The 19,743-nt window shown below is 46.5% G+C and overlaps 1 pseudogene; it reads left to right on the top strand.

Annotated features, from left to right (window-relative positions):
- Positions 1 to 657: 657 nt before the first annotated feature.
- On the top strand, positions 658 to 862 carry LOC142265839 (U2 spliceosomal RNA; annotated as a pseudogene).
- Positions 863 to 19,743: the final 18,881 nt, after the last annotated feature.

Here is a 19,743-nt window from a genome sequence, read left to right as displayed (position 1 = left end):
GCTAATGGAACGCACGCCTGCGCATTTGTGTTTAACGTCGCGCATGTGCAGAACGGAGAAAAGGCTGCGCTCACTTCCTAATGAAAGGGAGTGAGACGCAGCTGGGAAGGGAAGGGAAAAGATTAGGGTTTGGGGATGATGAAAGGGCTTTCTACGGGCAAGGATGGCAAAGGGTGGCAGTGACGGAAAGTCAGGCAGATGGTCCTGTCCTGTCCTGTCCGTCCGTCTTTTTGTATCATGAATTGGAAAGACTGCAAGGGGGAGGGGAGGTGCTTGTGCCCAAAAGGAGGAGTTATTCAGATTCATTGCAGTGGGCGGCGGCTGCAAAAAGTACCATTCTCCTTGTTTTTGCTCTGCAAAACAGCCTTTTCAAGGGTTTGGCTTGGGTGACAAAATGTCTTCTGTAGGCGTGGGTTTGTCTCCCTCTCCCTAAGATGTGTCCGGTATAGGCCAGGGTGCCACTCAAGGCCGTAACCAATTCGGGTTATAGCTTCTCAGCCTTTTGGCTAAGATCAAGTGTAGTTTCGGAGGACGCTACCTTGGTCGGTACTGGAAGGTGCCTGGGATTGCACGTCTGCCGGCCTTGAGGGAGTGTGTGCGCCTTCTGGTGACACATAGCCCTCTTGTGCCTGGACGGTTCCCAGGCAACGGGAGGCGATCACCTTTGTTATTTTGAAGTCCTACTGATAAACAGAAAAAAAAAAATTAAATCTGTTCTTATCAGTTTAATATCTGATACGTCCCCTCTCTAGGGACCATATATTAAATGGATTTTTAGAACAAGGAGATGGAAAAAATCTTGCTCTGTCCACTCCACGCATTGACCTGGTATTGCAGTACCTCCAGGACCGGTGCACCCCTTCTTAACCGAGTTTCCAAAAGCAGAACTCAATTCACCTGATTCAAATGAGCCTCATTAGTGAATTGAAAGAAAGCAAAAACTTTATATGCACCTCAATTTGGCCAATTCACTTTTCACACTTTCACCCTTTTTTTTTATCTTTCACACCTTTTACTTGCTTTATTGATGCAAAAGCTGTGCCAAATAGCAAACTCATCTCCACTCAACTTGACCAACTCTGCTATGTCCCGTGCAGTATCTTATTCTCAGTCTTATCTAGATCATTTGCAATTGAATAGAATAGATCCCTTTTGGACACATTGGATTCAGCTGCTGCAGTGACTGCAGGTGTTAGAAGATGCAGACTTGGCATCAGGTGCTGTCTATCAGATTCCACTCCAATTAAAGCTTCCATTGTTTTTCGGTGTTTTCTTTGAGCAATGATGATGTCTTTAGTGATCTGTTGGCTCCCTCTCCTGGAGGAAGAGTTTGCTTGCTCTTGGACTTTCAAAAAGAGAGGTCATGATAGACATTTAGCTTCTGAGCCCAATTGGGGACAGTCATGGGTGATGAATGTTTTGCAACCTGCTGCGAAGCCTGATACCGCAATATAAGGAACGTCAAATACTAAGAATGGGCGGCCTATGAAAGAATTAGTACTTTCATTAAGCATACTTAAACGGCTAATTGGGAATAGACAAACTGTAAAAAGCCCTCTGAGAAAGCCCCTCTCTATCCTTTGTCAGTAAGCTTTTCTGTAGTCTGCCTGTTGATGTATTTTCCGTTTGAACAGTGCACAACATGAAGTGACGGAACACTGGCTTGTCACAATGTCCCCCGCTGACATCACAATAGCGCTGCTGCCTAGAAAGCCAGCTGCGCAGCAGAAGTTGCTCTTTGGGTGGGATGGTGGGCTAATGTATCTATTCCTGCTTGGTGAGAGTTTGACATGATCTAGAGCAACGAGTTCCAGCGGCTAGCGGTTGATTATTGGCTGTAATGGGGCTTTCTGGCTGGTGCTAGCCTTTCTTCTTAGCACACAGGAACCACAATCCCTACACCATGCTTCGATGGATTCTCTCATCCCAGCCCAGTAAAACTACATATTTCACACAGTTATAGGCAGCCCATGGGCATTCACCTGGATTAAAACCCATAACAGCTCATAGACCAAACAATCAATCTACCACTGGACCAAAGACAGGAAGCTAAATCCACTGCCTGCGGTAACTAACTTAATCCTATAGGCTACTCACACAACAAACCCAAGAGAAAGGAAAAAAACATGGCTTCGATTATCCATCCAATGAAAACGCATAACCATTGTGAGCCATTGGACAATGCAATTGCACACATGGTGACATGGTGCACGGCCCAATGAATCAAGTCTGTACTTCATATTCACGGTTTAAGCCCTTGGGTTTTAATGTGTCCAGAGTACATATCCAGAAAGATTCCCTTTTTTTGTGCTAAGCACAAGTCAACAATACATTGTAAGCAGATTCTATTACCAGTCCCACACCATTTTGTGACGCATAATCACACAGTGGCCCAATTAAGATTCCAAGTCATCGAACATGTCCCAGCCATACGCAGAGGAGGCAATAGAATTAGGAAGCTCAAAGAAAGGGAATCTTTCTGGATATATACTCTGGGCACGTTGGAACCCAAGGGCTTAAACCATGAATATGAAGAACCGACTTGATTCATTGGGCCGTGCACATTTTTTCTAACGCCCGGTTCTTTTTCGTGTTCACACTATATATGGTTCCACTATGTATGGAGTTCCATTCTTCCTTGTTTTTTATTTGTCATGTTTGTCATGTCTGATCAACTGGTTACATTATGTCTGATTACCTTGTCTAACAGTTTTTTCTCCCCTTTCTTTACCTTCCATGTTCCCATAGTCACGTGAAATATCCCTGTTGCACTTGATTACGGCTCACTATTCACTATAGGATGTCTTATATCTAACATCACACTCTCACCCATCAGCACTCTATAGGTTTGTATAAGGTATGCGCTTACACATCCGGTCCTCCATAGGTATTTCCACTTATGTAACACTATCCCTATGATCACTCATAACTCATACCCTTGTAGTCAATTACATCCTCCTCTCTCCCCCCCTCCCCTTCTCCCTTTCCATCTATAATTTTGCCATATATACTAGCAAACACTCAGTGTACCTAGTGGCATCCTATTCGTGGCTATTGGACCTTGCTATAGTCCCACTAGTGCCAAGACATTTGCAGAGCGCATCTGCCTGCGTTGCACACTCCAACTAATTATAAGTAAGCCATTATACTAGCAAACACTCAGTGTACCTAGTGGCATCCTATACGTGGCTATTGGACCTTGCTATAGTCCCACTAGTGCCAAGACATTTGCAGAGCGCATCTGCCTGCGTTGCACACTCCAACTAATTATAAGTAAGCCATTATACTAGCAAACACTCAGTGTACCTAGTGGCATCCTATACGTGGCTATTGGACCTTGCTATAGTCCCACTAGTGCCAAGACATTTGCAGAGCGCATCTGCCTGCGTTGCACACTCCAACTAATTATAAGTAAGCCATTATACTAGCAAACACTCAGTGTACCTAGTGGCATCCTATACGTGGCTATTGGACCTTGCTATAGTCCCACTAGTGCCAAGACATTTGCAGAGCGCATCTGCCTGCGTTGCACACTCCAACTAATTATAAGTAAGCCATTATACTAGCAAAAACTCAGTGTACCTAGTGGCATCCTATCTGTGGCTATTGGACTTTGCTATAGTCCCACTAGTGCAAAGACATTTGCAGAGCACGTCTGCCTGCATTGCACACTCCAACTTTTTTAAACTAAGCAATTTTACTAGCAAACACTCAGTGTACCTAGTGGCATCCTATACGTGGCTATTGGACTTTGCTATAGTCCCACTAGTGCCAAGACATTTGCAGAGCGCATCTGCCTGCGTTGCACACTCCAACTAATTTTAACTTAGCCATTATACTAGCAAACACTCAGTGTACCTAGTGGCATCCTATACGTGGCTATTGGACTTTGCTATAGTCCCACTAGTGCCAAGACATTTGCAGAGCGCATCTGCCTGCGTTGCACACTCCAACTAATTATAAGTAAGCCATTATACTAGCAAACACTCAGTGTACCTAGTGGCATCCTATACGTGGCTATTGGACCTTGCTATAGTCCCACTAGTGCCAAGACATTTGCAGAGCGCATCTGCCTGCGTTGCACACTCCAACTAATTATAAGTAAGCCATTATACTAGCAAACACTCAGTGTACCTAGTGGCATCCTATACGTGGCTATTGGACTTTGCTATAGTCCCACTAGTGCCAAGACATTTGCAGAGCGCATCTGCCTGCGTTGCACACTCCAACTATTTATAAGTAAGCCATTATACTAGCAAACACTCAGTGTACCTAGTGGCATCCTATACGTGGCTATTGGACCTTGCTATAGTCCCACTAGTGCCAAGACATTTGCAGAGCGCATCTGCCTGCGTTGCACACTCCAACTAATTATAAGTAAGCCATTATACTAGCAAATACTCAGTGTACCTAGTGGCATCCTATCTGTGGCTATTGGACTTTGCTATAGTCCCACTAGTGCCAAGACATTTGCAGAGCGCATCTGCCTGCGTTGCACACTCCAACTAATTATAAGTAAGCCATTATACTAGCAAACACTCAGTGTACCTAGTGGCATCCTATACGTGGCTATTGGACTTTGCTATAGTCCCACTAGTGCCAAGACATTTGCAGAGCGCATCTGCCTGCGTTGCACACTCCAACTAATTATAAGTAAGCCATTATACTAGCAAACACTCAGTGTACCTAGTGGCATCCTATACGTGGCTATTGGACTTTGCTATAGTCCCACTAGTGCCAAGACATTTGCAGAGCGCATCTGCCTGCGTTGCACACTCCAACTAATTTTAACTTAGCCATTATACTAGCAAACACTCAGTGTACCTAGTGGCATCCTATACGTGGCTATTGGACTTTGCTATAGTCCCACTAGTGCCAAGACATTTGCAGAGCGCATCTGCCTGCGTTGCACACTCCAACTAATTATAAGTAAGCCATTATACTAGCAAACACTCAGTGTACCTAGTGGCATCCTATACGTGGCTATTGGACTTTGCTATAGTCCCACTAGTGCCAAGACATTTGCAGAGCGCATCTGCCTGCGTTGCACACTCCAACTAATTTTAACTTAGCCATTATACTAGCAAACACTCAGTGTACCTAGTGGCATCCTATACGTGGCTATTGGACTTTGCTATAGTCCCACTAGTGCCAAGACATTTGCAGAGCGCATCTGCCTGCGTTGCACACTCCAACTCATTATAACTAAGTTGCATTGTCAGGGATATTTATTCTTTATTATTCTGCTGTTAATAAAGCTAGACCACCACTGCAATCTTCACCACCTCTCAATTTTTACTACCACATTTTCAGTCCACAATCTTGTCGCAATCAACATGAGTGGCAAAATGACAGATGCTGGTGGAAAGGGGAAGAGGCGTGGTGGAAAAGGCAAAAAAGGTTTTGTCTGTGGGGAAAGTGGCAAAGCTCCATTATCATCTGCTGAAGATAGACCATCTACCAGCAAAAGTAAGATGTCTACTACTTACCGTGGACAATCCGATGTGCTCCCTTTTTTACGGACACGAACAACAGGAAGAAAGGTAGATGATGGGCAAAAAAGGAAAATGCTTGAATGGATCTCAAGTGGTCCAACAAGTGCCCTCTCAGCCACTTCAAGTACCGCATCCAAAAAACACCAGTCCTCTGAGTTGTCATCCCAATCACACTTGATTTCTCCCAGCTCTGAAGTCTCCATCAGCCCTGCACAGTATGGTGGAACTGAGATGGCTGAGTCTGCAGAGCTGTTCAGTCACACTATAGCCTGGGAATCAGAGGTCTGCTCCCAAGCTACAGTGAGTACAGAACAGGAAATGGTCTGCAGTGATGCCCAGAACCTTTGTGACTCTGATTCAGGCCGTGAGGACCAAGTTTCTGAGCATAATGTTGACCCTTTGTCACAAACTGTAACACCTGTGGTTATAGACAATGAGGAACATACTGATGAAGATGAGACGCAGATACCCGATTGGGATGACAACTTAAATATTCGGTCAGGGCAAGAAGAGGCTCGGTCTGAGGGGGAGGGGAGTGCAAACACAACAATTGATGATGAAGTTCTAGATCCCACCTACTGTCAACCCCCAGTCAGGCACTCGAGGAGGTCAACAGAGGCGGTGGAGGAGGATGCAACCGACGACGAAGTTACCTTGCGCCTTCCTGGACAGAGTCGGAGCACTGGTAGCACGTCTACAACTGCATCCTCAGCCACCACTCTGCCTATGAGCATTATTCGGGGTGGATCAACAGGTCGCATGGCCTCTAAGCCTTGCCTAGCCTGGTCCTTTTTTGACATAGAAAAAGATCGCCCAAATCATGTGATATGTAAAATTTGTCATGATTCTCTTAGTAGAGGTCAAAACCTCAGCAGTTTGACAACTTCTTCCATGAATCGTCACATGAATAAATATCATAGGTCCCGGTGGGAAGCTCACTGTGCTGCAATGCTGCAAGAGCGAACCATCCACCGCCCGCCCCTTCCAGTGCATCCGCGCGCTCTTCATCTTCTAGGACTGTGGGGACAGCTGTCACACCTGTTTTTCCACGCCAAACTTCCACCACTGTAACCGCAACAGGCAGTTTGCTTGTAAGGTCGTCAGTTGGTTTGGAAGGGGAAACAAGTGAGTGTGTACAGCTCTCTCAGACATCGATAGCACCAACGTTGGATGAAGGCAACATCATGTCTCCGCCTGCACTTTCCTCACAAACCTGCATTTTTCCAGGGACACCCTACTCAACACCGTCTACACACAGCAGCCAGATCTCTGTCCCTCAGATGTGGTCAAATAAAAGGCCACTTCCTCCGACCCATGACAAAGCTAAGAGGTTGACTCTATCCCTCTGTAAGCTGTTGGCTACCGAAATGCTGCCTTTCCGCCTAGTGGACACACAGGATTTTAGAGACCTTATGTCTGTCGCTGTGCCCCAGTACCAGATGCCTAGTCGCCACTACTTCTCTAAGAAAGGTGTGCCCGTGCTACACCAGCATGTCGCACACAACATCACCGCTTCCTTGAGAAACTCTGTGTGTGAACGGGTGCATTTCACCACCGATACTTGGACCAGTAAGCATGGACAGGGACGTTACATGTCGCTGACTGGGCACTGGGTAACTATGGTGATAGATGGTGAAGGGTCTGCTGCACAAGTCTTGCCGTCCCCACGACTTGTGTGTCAATCCTCTGTCTGTCCAAGTTCCGCCACAGCTTCTGCATCCTCCACCTCATCTGGGTCCTCCACCTCCGCCCCAAGCCTGCCTGGTCAGGCCACCAGCGTTCTCACTGCGCAGAAGGAATCACGCACGCCTCATTACTATGCTGGCAGCAGAGCGTAACGGCATCAGGCGGTCTTTAGCTTGACATGTCTTGGGAATAAGAGTCACACAGCTGAGGAGTTGTGGTCAGCTCTGCGGTCCGAGTTTAATAAATGGTTGTCTCCACTCAACCTGCAGCCTGGTAAGGCCGTGTGCGACAATGCTGCAAACCTGGGTGCGGCACTTCGCCTGGGCATTGTGACACACGTACCTTGTATGGCTCACGTGTTGAACCTTGTCGTCCAGCAATTTTTAACACACTATCCCGGCCTAGATGGCCTTCTGAACAGGGCACGAAAACTGTCAGCTCACTTCCGCCGTTCAAGCGCCGCAGCAGAGCGACTTGCATCGCTCCAGAAGTCTTTCGGCCTGCCGGTTCATCGCCTGAAATGCGATGTGGCGACACGCTGGAATTCAACTCTCCACATGTTACAGCGACTGTGGCAGCACCGCAGAGCCCTGGTGCAATACGTCATGACGTATAGCCTGGGCCAACGAGATGCAGAGGTGGGGCAGATCACCCTGATGGAGTGGTCTCAGATCAAGGACCTATGCACCCTTCTGCACAGTTTCGACATGGCGACGAATATGTTTAGCTCTGACAATGCCATTATCAGCATGACGATTCCAGTCATTTACATGCTGGAGCACACGCTAAACACTATTCGGAGTCAGGGGGTGGGACAACATGAAGGGGAGGAACTACAGGAGGATTCATATGCGCAAGGGACAACAACATCACCAAGGTCCAGACGTTCATCATCACCAACGCAGCAGGCATGGGACCATGGGGAACAGGGATCGACAAGGGCGCATAGTAGCAGGCGAAATGTTGAGCAAGGTGCAGGAGAACATGAAGAAATGGAGGACGAACTGTCCATGGACATGGAAGACTCAGCGGATGAGGGAGACCTTGGTCAAATTTCAGTTGAAAGAGGTTGGGGGGAGATGTCAGAGGAAGAAAGAACGGGTAGCACCTCTATGCCACAAACACAGCGTGGACTTGGTCCGCATGGCTGCGCAAGACACATGAGTGCCTTTTTGTTGCACTACCTCCAACATGACAGTCGTATTGTCAAAATTAGAAGTGATGATGACTACTGGATTGCCACACTATTAGATCCCCGGTACAAGTCCAAATTTTGTGACATAATTCCAGCCATAGAAAGGGACGCACGTATGCAGGAGTATCAGCAGAAGCTGTTACTCGATCTTAGCTCGGCTTTTCCACCAAACAACCGTGCAGGTGCAGGGAGGGAATCTCCCAGTTGTAACTTGACAAACATGGGACGGTCTCGTCATCTTCAACAGTCTACCCGTACCAGTAGGACCGTATCTGGTGCCGGTAACAGCAATTTTATGGAATCTTTTCATAATTTTTTTAGACCCTCTTTTGCAAGGCCACCAGAGACAACAAGTCTGACACATACTCAACGGCTGGAGAGGATGATACAGGAGTATCTCCAAATGAACATCGATGCCATGGCTGTGCAACTGGAGCCTTGCTCCTTTTGGGCTTCAAACCTAGAAAAATGGCCAGAGCTCTCCAGTTACGCCTTGGAGATTTTGTCGTGTCCAGCTGCCAGCGTTGTCTCTGAACGTGTATTCAGTGCTGCTGCACTTTCCCCACAGACAAAACCTTTTTTGCCTTTTCCACCACGCCTCTTCCCCTTTCCACCAGCATCTGTCATTTTGCCACTCATGTTGATTGCGACAAGATTGTGGACTGAAAATGTGGTAGTAAAAATTGAGAGGTGGTGAAGATTGCAGTGGTGGTCTAGCTTTATTAACAGCAGAATAATAAAGAATAAATATCCCTGACAATGCAACTTAGTTATAATGAGTTGGAGTGTGCAACGCAGGCAGATGCGCTCTGCAAATGTCTTGGCACTAGTGGGACTATAGCAAAGTCCAATAGCCACGTATAGGATGCCACTAGGTACACTGAGTGTTTGCTAGTATAATGGCTAAGTTAAAATTAGTTGGAGTGTGCAACGCAGGCAGATGCGCTCTGCAAATGTCTTGGCACTAGTGGGACTATAGCAAAGTCCAATAGCCACGTATAGGATGCCACTAGGTACACTGAGTGTTTGCTAGTATAATGGCTTACTTATAATTAGTTGGAGTGGGCAACGCAGGCAGATGCGCTCTGCAAATGTCTTGGCACTAGTGGGACTATAGCAAAGTCCAATAGCCACGTATAGGATGCCACTAGGTACACTGAGTGTTTGCTAGTATAATGGCTAAGTTAAAATTAGTTGGAGTGTGCAACGCAGGCAGATGCGCTCTGCAAATGTCTTGGCACTAGTGGGACTATAGCAAAGTCCAATAGCCACGTATAGGATGCCACTAGGTACACTGAGTGTTTGCTAGTATAATGGCTTACTTATAATTAGTTGGAGTGTGCAACGCAGGCAGATGCGCTCTGCAAATGTCTTGGCACTAGTGGGACTATAGCAAAGTCCAATAGCCACGTATAGGATGCCACTAGGTACACTGAGTGTTTGCTAGTATAATGGCTTACTTATAATTAGTTGGAGTGTGCAACGCAGGCAGATGCGCTCTGCAAATGTCTTGGCACTAGTGGGACTATAGCAATGTCCAATAGCCACGTATAGGATGCCACTAGGTACACTGAGTGTTTGCTAGTATAATGGCTTACTTATAATTAGTTGGAGTGTGCAACGCAGGCAGATGCGCTCTGCAAATGTCTTGGCACTAGTGGGACTATAGCAAAGTCCAATAGCCACGTATAGGATGCCACTAGGTACACTGAGTGTTTGCTAGTATAATTGCTTAGTTTAAAAAAGTTGGAGTGTGCAATGCAGGCAGACGTGCTCTGCAAATGTCTTTGCACTAGTGGGACTATAGCAAAGTCCAATAGCCACGTATAGGATGCCACTAGGTACACTGAGTGTTTGCTAGTATAATGGCTTACTTATAATTAGTTGGAGTGTGCAACGCAGGCAGATGCGCTCTGCAAATGTCTTGGCACTAGTGGGACTATAGCAAGGTCCAATAGCCACGTATAGGATGCCACTAGGTACACTGAGTGTTTGCTAGTATAATGGCTTACTTATAATTAGTTGGAGTGTGCAACGCAGGCAGATGCGCTCTGCAAATGTCTTGGCACTAGTGGGACTATAGCAAAGTCCAATAGCCACAGATAGGATGCCACTAGGTACACTGAGTGTTTGCTAGTATAATGGACCTGACATTACCTCTCTACTAACCAGAATCCCACAATGTCTGTCTGCTATTTCATCCTTCTTCTCTGTGCGATTCCTAAAACTTAACATGGACAAAACAGAATTCATTGTCTTTCCTCCTCCTCACTCATCTCCTCCAACAAGCCTTTCCATCAAACTCGATGGTTGCTTACTCTCCCCAGTCTCACAAGCTCGTTGCCTTGGAGTGACCCTCGACTCTGCTCTATCCTTCAAGCCACACATCCAAGCCCTCTTCACCTCATGCCGATTACAACTCAAAAACATCTCCCGGATCCGTGCTTTCCTTAACCAAGAATCATCAAAAACATTAGTGCATGCCCTCATCATCTCCCGCCTCGACTACTGCAACCTCCTGCTCTCTGGCCTCCCTTCCAACACTCTTGCACCCCTCCAATCTATCCTAAACTCTGCGGCCCGCTTAATCCACCTCTCCCCTCACTACTCCCCAGCCTCGCCACTCTGCCAATCCCTTCACTGGCTTCCCATCACCCAACGACTCCAGTTCAAAACACTAACTATGACATACAAAGCCATGCACAACCTGTCTCCTCCCTACATCTGTGACCTAGTCTCCCGGTACCTACCTGCACGCAACCTCAGATCCTCACAAGATCTCCTTCTCTGCTCCTCCCTTATCTCCTCTTCCCACAATCGCGTACAAGATTTCTCCCGTGCATCCCCCATACTTTGGAATGCTCTACCTCAGCACATCAGACTCTCCCCTACCGTGGAAAGCTTCAAGAGGAACCTCAAGACCCACCTCTTCCAACAAGCCTATAACCTACAACAGCCCTCAGTCCAGTAGACCACTGCGCAACCAGCTCTGTCCTCACCTATTGTACCATCACCCATTCCCTGTAGACTGTAAGCCCTCGCGGGCAGGGTCCTCTCTCCTCCTGTACCAGTCTGTTATGTACTGTTAATGATTGTTGTACGTATACCCTTTCACTTGTAAAGCGCCATGGAATAAATGGCGCTATAATAATAAATAATAATAATAATAATAATAATGGCTTACTTATAATTAGTTGGAGTATGCAACGCAGGCAGATGCGCTCTGCAAATGTCTTGGCACTAGTGGGACTATAGCAAGGTCCAATAGCCACGTATAGGATGCCACTAGGTACACTGAGTGTTTGCTAGTATAATGGCTTACTTATAATTAGTTGGAGTGTGCAACGCAGGCAGATGCGCTCTGCAAATGTCTTGGCACTAGTGGGACTATAGCAAGGTCCAATAGCCACGTATAGGATGCCACTAGGTACACTGAGTGTTTGCTAGTATAATGGCTTACTTATAATTAGTTGGAGTGTGCAACGCAGGCAGATGCGCTCTGCAAATGTCTTGGCACTAGTGGGACTATAGCAAAGTCCAATAGCCACAGATAGGATGCCACTAGGTACACTGAGTGTTTGCTAGTATAATGGCTTACTTATAATTAGTTGGAGTGTGCAACGCAGGCAGATGCGCTCTGCAAATGTCTTGGCACTAGTGGGACTATAGCAAAGTCCAATAGCCACGTATAGGATGCCACTAGGTACACTGAGTGTTTGCTAGTAAAATTGCTTAGTTTAAAAAAGTTGGAGTGTGCAATGCAGGCAGACGTGCTCTGCAAATGTCTTTGCACTAGTGGGACTATAGCAAAGTCCAATAGCCACGTATAGGATGCCACTAGGTACACTGAGTGTTTGCTAGTATAATGGCTAAGTTAAAATTAGTTGGAGTGTGCAACGCAGGCAGATGCGCTCTGCAAATGTCTTGGCACTAGTGGGACTATAGCAAAGTCCAATAGCCACGTATAGGATGCCACTAGGTACACTGAGTGTTTGCTAGTATAATGGCTTACTTATAATTAGTTGGAGTGTGCAACGCAGGCAGATGCGCTCTGCAAATGTCTTGGCACTAGTGGGACTATAGCAAAGTCCAATAGCCACGTATAGGATGCCACTAGGTGCACTGAGTGTTTGCTAGTATAATGGCTAAGTTAAAATTAGTTGGAGTGTGCAACGCAGGCAGATGCGCTCTGCAAATGTCTTGGCACTAGTGGGACTATAGCAAAGTCCAATAGCCACGTATAGGATGCCACTAGGTACACTGAGTGTTTGCTAGTATAATGGCTTACTTATAATTAGTTGGAGTGTGCAACGCAGGCAGATGCGCTCTGCAAATGTCTTGGCACTAGTGGGACTATAGCAAAGTCCAATAGCCACGTATAGGATGCCACTAGGTACACTGAGTGTTTGCTAGTATAATGGCTTACTTATAATTAGTTGGAGTGTGCAACGCAGGCAGATGCGCTCTGCAAATGTCTTGGCACTAGTGGGACTATAGCAAAGTCCAATAGCCACAGATAGGATGCCACTAGGTACACTGAGTGTTTGCTAGTATAATGGCTTACTTATAATTAGTTGGAGTGTGCAACGCAGGCAGATGCGCTCTGCAAATGTCTTGGCACTAGTGGGACTATAGCAAGGTCCAATAGCCACGTATAGGATGCCACTAGGTACACTGAGTGTTTGCTAGTATAATGGCTTACTTATAATTAGTTGGAGTGTGCAACGCAGGCAGATGCGCTCTGAAAATGTCTTGGCACTAGTGGGACTATAGCAAGGTCCAATAGCCACGTATAGGATGCCACTAGGTACACTGAGTGTTTGCTAGTATAATGGCTTACTTATAATTAGTTGGAGTGTGCAACGCAGGCAGATGCGCTCTGCAAATGTCTTGGCACTAGTGGGACTATAGCAAAGTCCAATAGCCACGTATAGGATGCCACTAGGTACACTGAGTGTTTGCTAGTATAATGGTTAAGTTAAAATTAGTTGGAGTGTGCAACGCAGGCAGATGCGCTCTGCAAATGTCTTGGCACTAGTGGGACTATAGCAAAGTCCAATAGCCACGTATAGGATGCCACTAGGTACACTGAGTGTTTGCTAGTAAAATTGCTTAGTTTAAAAAAGTTGGAGTGTGCAATGCAGGCAGACGTGCTCTGCAAATGTCTTTGCACTAGTGGGACTATAGCAAAGTCCAATAGCCACGTATAGGATGCCACTAGGTACACTGAGTGTTTGCTAGTATAATGGCTTACTTATAATTAGTTGGAGTGTGCAACGCAGGCAGATGCGCTCTGCAAATGTCTTGGCACTAGTGGGACTATAGCAAAGTCCAATAGCCACGTATAGGATGCCACTAGGTACACTGAGTGTTTGCTAGTATAATGGCTAAGTTAAAATTAGTTGGAGTGTGCAACGCAGGCAGATGCGCTCTGCAAATGTCTTGGCACTAGTGGGACTATAGCAAAGTCCAATAGCCACGTATAGGATGCCACTAGGTACACTGAGTGTTTGCTAGTATAATGGCTTACTTATAATTAGTTGGAGTGTGCAACGCAGGCAGATGCGCTCTGCAAATGTCTTGGCACTAGTGGGACTATAGCAAAGTCCAATAGCCACGTATAGGATGCCACTAGGTACACTGAGTGTTTGCTAGTATAATGGCTTACTTGTAATTAGTTGGAGTGTGCAACGCAGGCAGATGCGCTCTGCAAATGTCTTGGCACTAGTGGGACTATAGCAAAGTCCAATAGCCACAGATAGGATGCCACTAGGTACACTGAGTGTTTGCTAGTATAATGGCTTACTTATAATTAGTTGGAGTGTGCAACGCAGGCAGATGCGCTCTGCAAATGTCTTGGCACTAGTGGGACTATAGCAAGGTCCAATAGCCACGTATAGGATGCCACTAGGTACACTGAGTGTTTGCTAGTATAATGGCTTACTTATAATTAGTTGGAGTGTGCAACGCAGGCAGATGCGCTCTGCAAATGTCTTGGCACTAGTGGGACTATAGCAAAGTCCAATAGCCACGTATAGGATGCCACTAGGTACACTGAGTGTTTGCTAGTATAATGGCTTACTTATAATTAGTTGGAGTGTGCAACGCAGGCAGATGCGCTCTGCAAATGTCTTGGCACTAGTGGGACTATAGCAAGGTCCAATAGCCACGTATAGGATGCCACTAGGTACACTGAGTGTTTGCTAGTATAATGGCTTACTTATAATTAGTTGGAGTGTGCAACGCAGGCAGATGCGCTCTGCAAATGTCTTGGCACTAGTGGGACTATAGCAAAGTCCAATAGCCACGTATAGGATGCCACTAGGTACACTGAGTGTTTTCTAGTATAATGGTTAAGTTAAAATTAGTTGGAGTGTGCAACGCAGGCAGATGCGCTCTGCAAATGTCTTGGCACTAGTGGGACTATAGCAAAGTCCAATAGCCACGTATAGGATGCCACTAGGTACACTGAGTGTTTGCTAGTAAAATTGCTTAGTTTAAAAAAGTTGGAGTGTGCAATGCAGGCAGACGTGCTCTGCAAATGTCTTTGCACTAGTGGGACTATAGCAAAGTCCAATAGCCACGTATAGGATGCCACTAGGTACACTGAGTGTTTGCTAGTATAATGGCTTACTTATAATTAGTTGGAGTGTGCAACGCAGGCAGATGCGCTCTGCAAATGTCTTGGCACTAGTGGGACTATAGCAAGGTCCAATAGCCACGTATAGGATGCCACTAGGTACACTGAGTGTTTGCTAGTATAATGGCTTACTTATAATTAGTTGGAGTGTGCAACGCAGGCAGATGCGCTCTGCAAATGTCTTGGCACTAGTGGGACTATAGCAAAGTCCAATAGCCACAGATAGGATGCCACTAGGTACACTGAGTGTTTGCTAGTATAATGGACCTGACATTACCTCTCTACTAACCAGAATCCCACAATGTCTGTCTGCTATTTCATCCTTCTTCTCTGTGCGATTCCTAAAACTTAACATGGACAAAACAGAATTCATTGTCTTTCCTCCTCCTCACTCATCTCCTCCAACAAGCCTTTCCATCAAACTCGATGGTTGCTTACTCTCCCCAGTCTCACAAGCTCGTTGCCTTGGAGTGACCCTCGACTCTGCTCTATCCTTCAAGCCACACATCCAAGCCCTCTTCACCTCATGCCGATTACAACTCAAAAACATCTCCCGGATCCGTGCTTTCCTTAACCAAGAATCAGCAAAAACATTAGTGCATGCCCTCATCATCTCCCGCCTCGACTACTGCAACCTCCTGCTCTCTGGCCTCCCTTCCAACACTCTTGCACCCCTCCAATCTATCCTAAACTCTGCGGCCCGCTTAATCCACCTCTCCCCTCGCTACTCCCCAGCCTCGCCACTCTGCCAATCCCTTCACTGGCTTCCCATCACCCAACGACTCCAGTTCAAAACACTAACCATGACATACAAAGCCATGCACAACCTGTCTCCTCCCTACATCTGTGACCTAGTCTCCCGGTACCTACCTGCACGCAACCTCAGATCCTCACAAGATCTCCTTCTCTGCTCCTCCCTTATCTCCTCTTCCCACAATCGCGTACAAGATTTCTCCCGTGCATCCCCCATACTTTGGAATGCTCTACCTCAGCACATCAGACTCTCCCCTACCGTGGAAAGCTTCAAGAGGAACCTCAAGACCCACCTCTTCCAACAAGCCTATAACCTACAACAGCCCTCAGTCCAGTAGACCACTGCGCAACCAGCTCTGTCCTCACCTATTGTACCATCACCCATTCCCTGTAGACTGTAAGCCCTCGCGGGCAGGGTCCTCTCTCCTCCTGTACCAGTCTGTTATGTACTGTTAATGATTGTTGTACGTATACCCTTTCACTTGTAAAGCGCCATGGAATAAATGGCGCTATAATAATAAATAATAATAATAATAATAATAATGGCTTACTTATAATTAGTTGGAGTGTGCAACGCAGGCAGATGCGCTCTGCAAATGTCTTGGCACTAGTGGGACTATAGCAAGGTCCAATAGCCACGTATAGGATGCCACTAGGTACACTGAGTGTTTGCTAGTATAATGGCTTACTTATAATTAGTTGGAGTGTGCAACGCAGGCAGATGCGCTCTGCAAATGTCTTGGCACTAGTGGGACTATAGCAAGGTCCAATAGCCACGTATAGGATGCCACTAGGTACACTGAGTGTTTGCTAGTATAATGGCTTACTTATAATTAGTTGGAGTGTGCAACGCAGGCAGATGCGCTCTGCAAATGTCTTGGCACTAGTGGGACTATAGCAAAGTCCAATAGCCACAGATAGGATGCCACTAGGTACACTGAGTGTTTGCTAGTATAATGGACCTGACATTACCTCTCTACTAACCAGAATCCCACAATGTCTGTCTGCTATTTCATCCTTCTTCTCTGTGCGATTCCTAAAACTTAACATGGACAAAACAGAATTCATTGTCTTTCCTCCTCCTCACTCATCTCCTCCAACAAGCCTTTCCATCAAACTCGATGGTTGCTTACTCTCCCCAGTCTCACAAGCTCGTTGCCTTGGAGTGACCCTCGACTCTGCTCTATCCTTCAAGCCACACATCCAAGCCCTCTTCACCTCATGCCGATTACAACTCAAAAACATCTCCCGGATCCGTGCTTTCCTTAACCAAGAATCAGCAAAAACATTAGTGCATGCCCTCATCATCTCCCGCCTCGACTACTGCAACCTCCTGCTCTCTGGCCTCCCTTCCAACACTCTTGCACCCCTCCAATCTATCCTAAACTCTGCGGCCCGCTTAATCCACCTCTCCCCTCGCTACTCCCCAGCCTCGCCACTCTGCCAATCCCTTCACTGGCTTCCCATCACCCAACGACTCCAGTTCAAAACACTAACCATGACATACAAAGCCATGCACAACCTGTCTCCTCCCTACATCTGTGACCTAGTCTCCCGGTACCTACCTGCACGCAACCTCAGATCCTCACAAGATCTCCTTCTCTGCTCCTCCCTTATCTTCTCTTCCCACAATCGCGTACAAGATTTCTCCCGTGCATCCCCCATACTTTGGAATGCTCTACCTCAGCACATCAGACTCTCCCCTACCGTGGAAAGCTTCAAGAGGAACCTCAAGACCCACCTCTTCCAACAAGCCTATAACCTACAACAGCCCTCAGTCCAGTAGACCACTGCGCAACCAGCTCTGTCCTCACCTATTGTACCATCACCCATTACCTGTAGACTGTAAGCCCTCGCGGGCAGGGTCCTCTCTCCTCCTGTACCAGTCTGTTATGTACTGTTAATGATTGTTGTACGTATACCCTTTCACTTGTAAAGCGCCATGGAATAAATGGCGCTATAATAATAAATAATAATAATAATTATAATAATGGCTTACTTATAATTAGTTGGAGTGTGCAACGCAGGCAGATGCGCTCTGCAAATGTCTTGGCACTAGTGGGACTATAGCAAGGTCCAATAGCCACGTATAGGATGCCACTAGGTACACTGAGTGTTTGCTAGTATAATGGCTTACTTATAATTAGTTGGAGTGTGCAACGCAGGCAGATGCGCTCTGCAAATGTCTTGGCACTAGTGGGACTATAGCAAGGTCCAATAGCCACGTATAGGATGCCACTAGGTACACTGAGTGTTTGCTAGTATAATGGCTTACTTATAATTAGTTGGAGTGTGCAACGCAGGCAGATGCGCTCTGCAAATGTCTTGGCACTAGTGGGACTATAGCAAAGTCCAATAGCCACAGATAGGATGCCACTAGGTACACTGAGTGTTTGCTAGTATAATGGCTTACTTATAATTAGTTGGAGTGTGCAACGCAGGCAGATGCGCTCTGCAAATGTCTTGGCACTAGTGGGACTATAGCAAAGTCCAATAGCCACGTATAGGATGCCACTAGGTACACTGAGTGTTTGCTAGTAAAATTGCTTAGTTTAAAAAAGTTGGAGTGTGCAATGCAGGCAGACGTGCTCTGCAAATGTCTTTGCACTAGTGGGACTATAGCAAAGTCCAATAGCCACAGATAGGATGCCACTAGGTACACTGAGTGTTTGCTAGTATAATGGCTTACTTATAATTAGTTGGAGTGTGCAACGCAGGCAGATGCGCTCTGCAAATGTCTTGGCACTAGTGGGACTATAGCAAAGTCCAATAGCCACGTATAGGATGCCACTAGGTACACTGAGTGTTTGCTAGTATAATGGCTAAGTTAAAATTAGTTGGAGTGTGCAACGCAGGCAGATGCGCTCTGCAAATGTCTTGGCACTAGTGGGACTATAGCAAAGTCCAATAGCCACGTATAGGATGCCACTAGGTACACTGAGTGTTTGCTAGTAAAATTGCTTAGTTTAAAAAAGTTGGAGTGTGCAATGCAGGCAGACGTGCTCTGCAAATGTCTTTGCACTAGTGGGACTATAGCAAAGTCCAATAGCCACAGATAGGATGCCACTAGGTACACTGAGTGTTTGCTAGTATAATGGCTTAGTTATAATGAGTTGGAGTGTGCAGAGGACAGGAGGGTACAGTGGCAGGATTGTGGTGCTCTGGGTAGAGGAATGGAAGCCTGCCTTTCTATTCCCTCCTAATGGTGAAATGCAGGGAGGAAATCCCTGACCTTGGCTACACAGATGCTGTTGCTGTTTGCAGGACCTGTCACGTATGGCTCTCTGACCCTGCCGGTTTGAGTCCTTAAAAGGACTGCTATAAAGTGCTCTCCCTATGCTGTCTAACGCTGTGTATGCAGCGCATACAGCTGTATCGGCTATAGGACTCAGGAGGACGGAGCTGCGACAGTGATGTCTGACACCAAAGACGCAGAAGGCAGATAATGGCGTCCGTGAAGAAAATGTCCGGTTTTATAATGCAGGGACATGTGACATGCAGATCCTATCACACATGCCGTTGCTTCTCTGGCTCAAAGTCAACTTAGCTGTGTGTGTGTCTGTGATTGGCTGACATGCTGGCCCGCCCCACAAGACGCGCGCACTTAGGGAAGGAAGACAAGAAAAAAAAAAAAAAAATGGCGATCGCCATTATAGAAACAGCAGTGATCTGAAGGCGCTGTTCACGCACACTATACACTGAAATGTGATAATAGTTTGATTCACAGAGTGACTTACACTATTACAGCAGAAACCAAGCTATGATTTAGCTGTTTTTTGGCTGCTAGAACCGTTCTCGAACGTTTCTAGAACTATCGAGCTTTTGCAAAAAGCTCGAGTTCTAGTTCGATCTAGAACATGCCCCAAAATCACTCGAGCCTAGAACTGGAGAACCACGAACCACGAACCGCGCTCAACTCTATCCAGGAGCTTTGGTTCCCTGAGTTTCCAATAGCAAATGTCTAGAAAAAACTC

Source organism: Anomaloglossus baeobatrachus, unplaced genomic scaffold (assembly GCF_048569485.1).
Source record: "Anomaloglossus baeobatrachus isolate aAnoBae1 unplaced genomic scaffold, aAnoBae1.hap1 Scaffold_2780, whole genome shotgun sequence".
In the NCBI taxonomy this organism is placed as follows: Eukaryota; Metazoa; Chordata; class Amphibia; order Anura; family Aromobatidae; genus Anomaloglossus; species Anomaloglossus baeobatrachus.
This window is presented reverse-complemented; position numbering and strand designations above follow the sequence as displayed.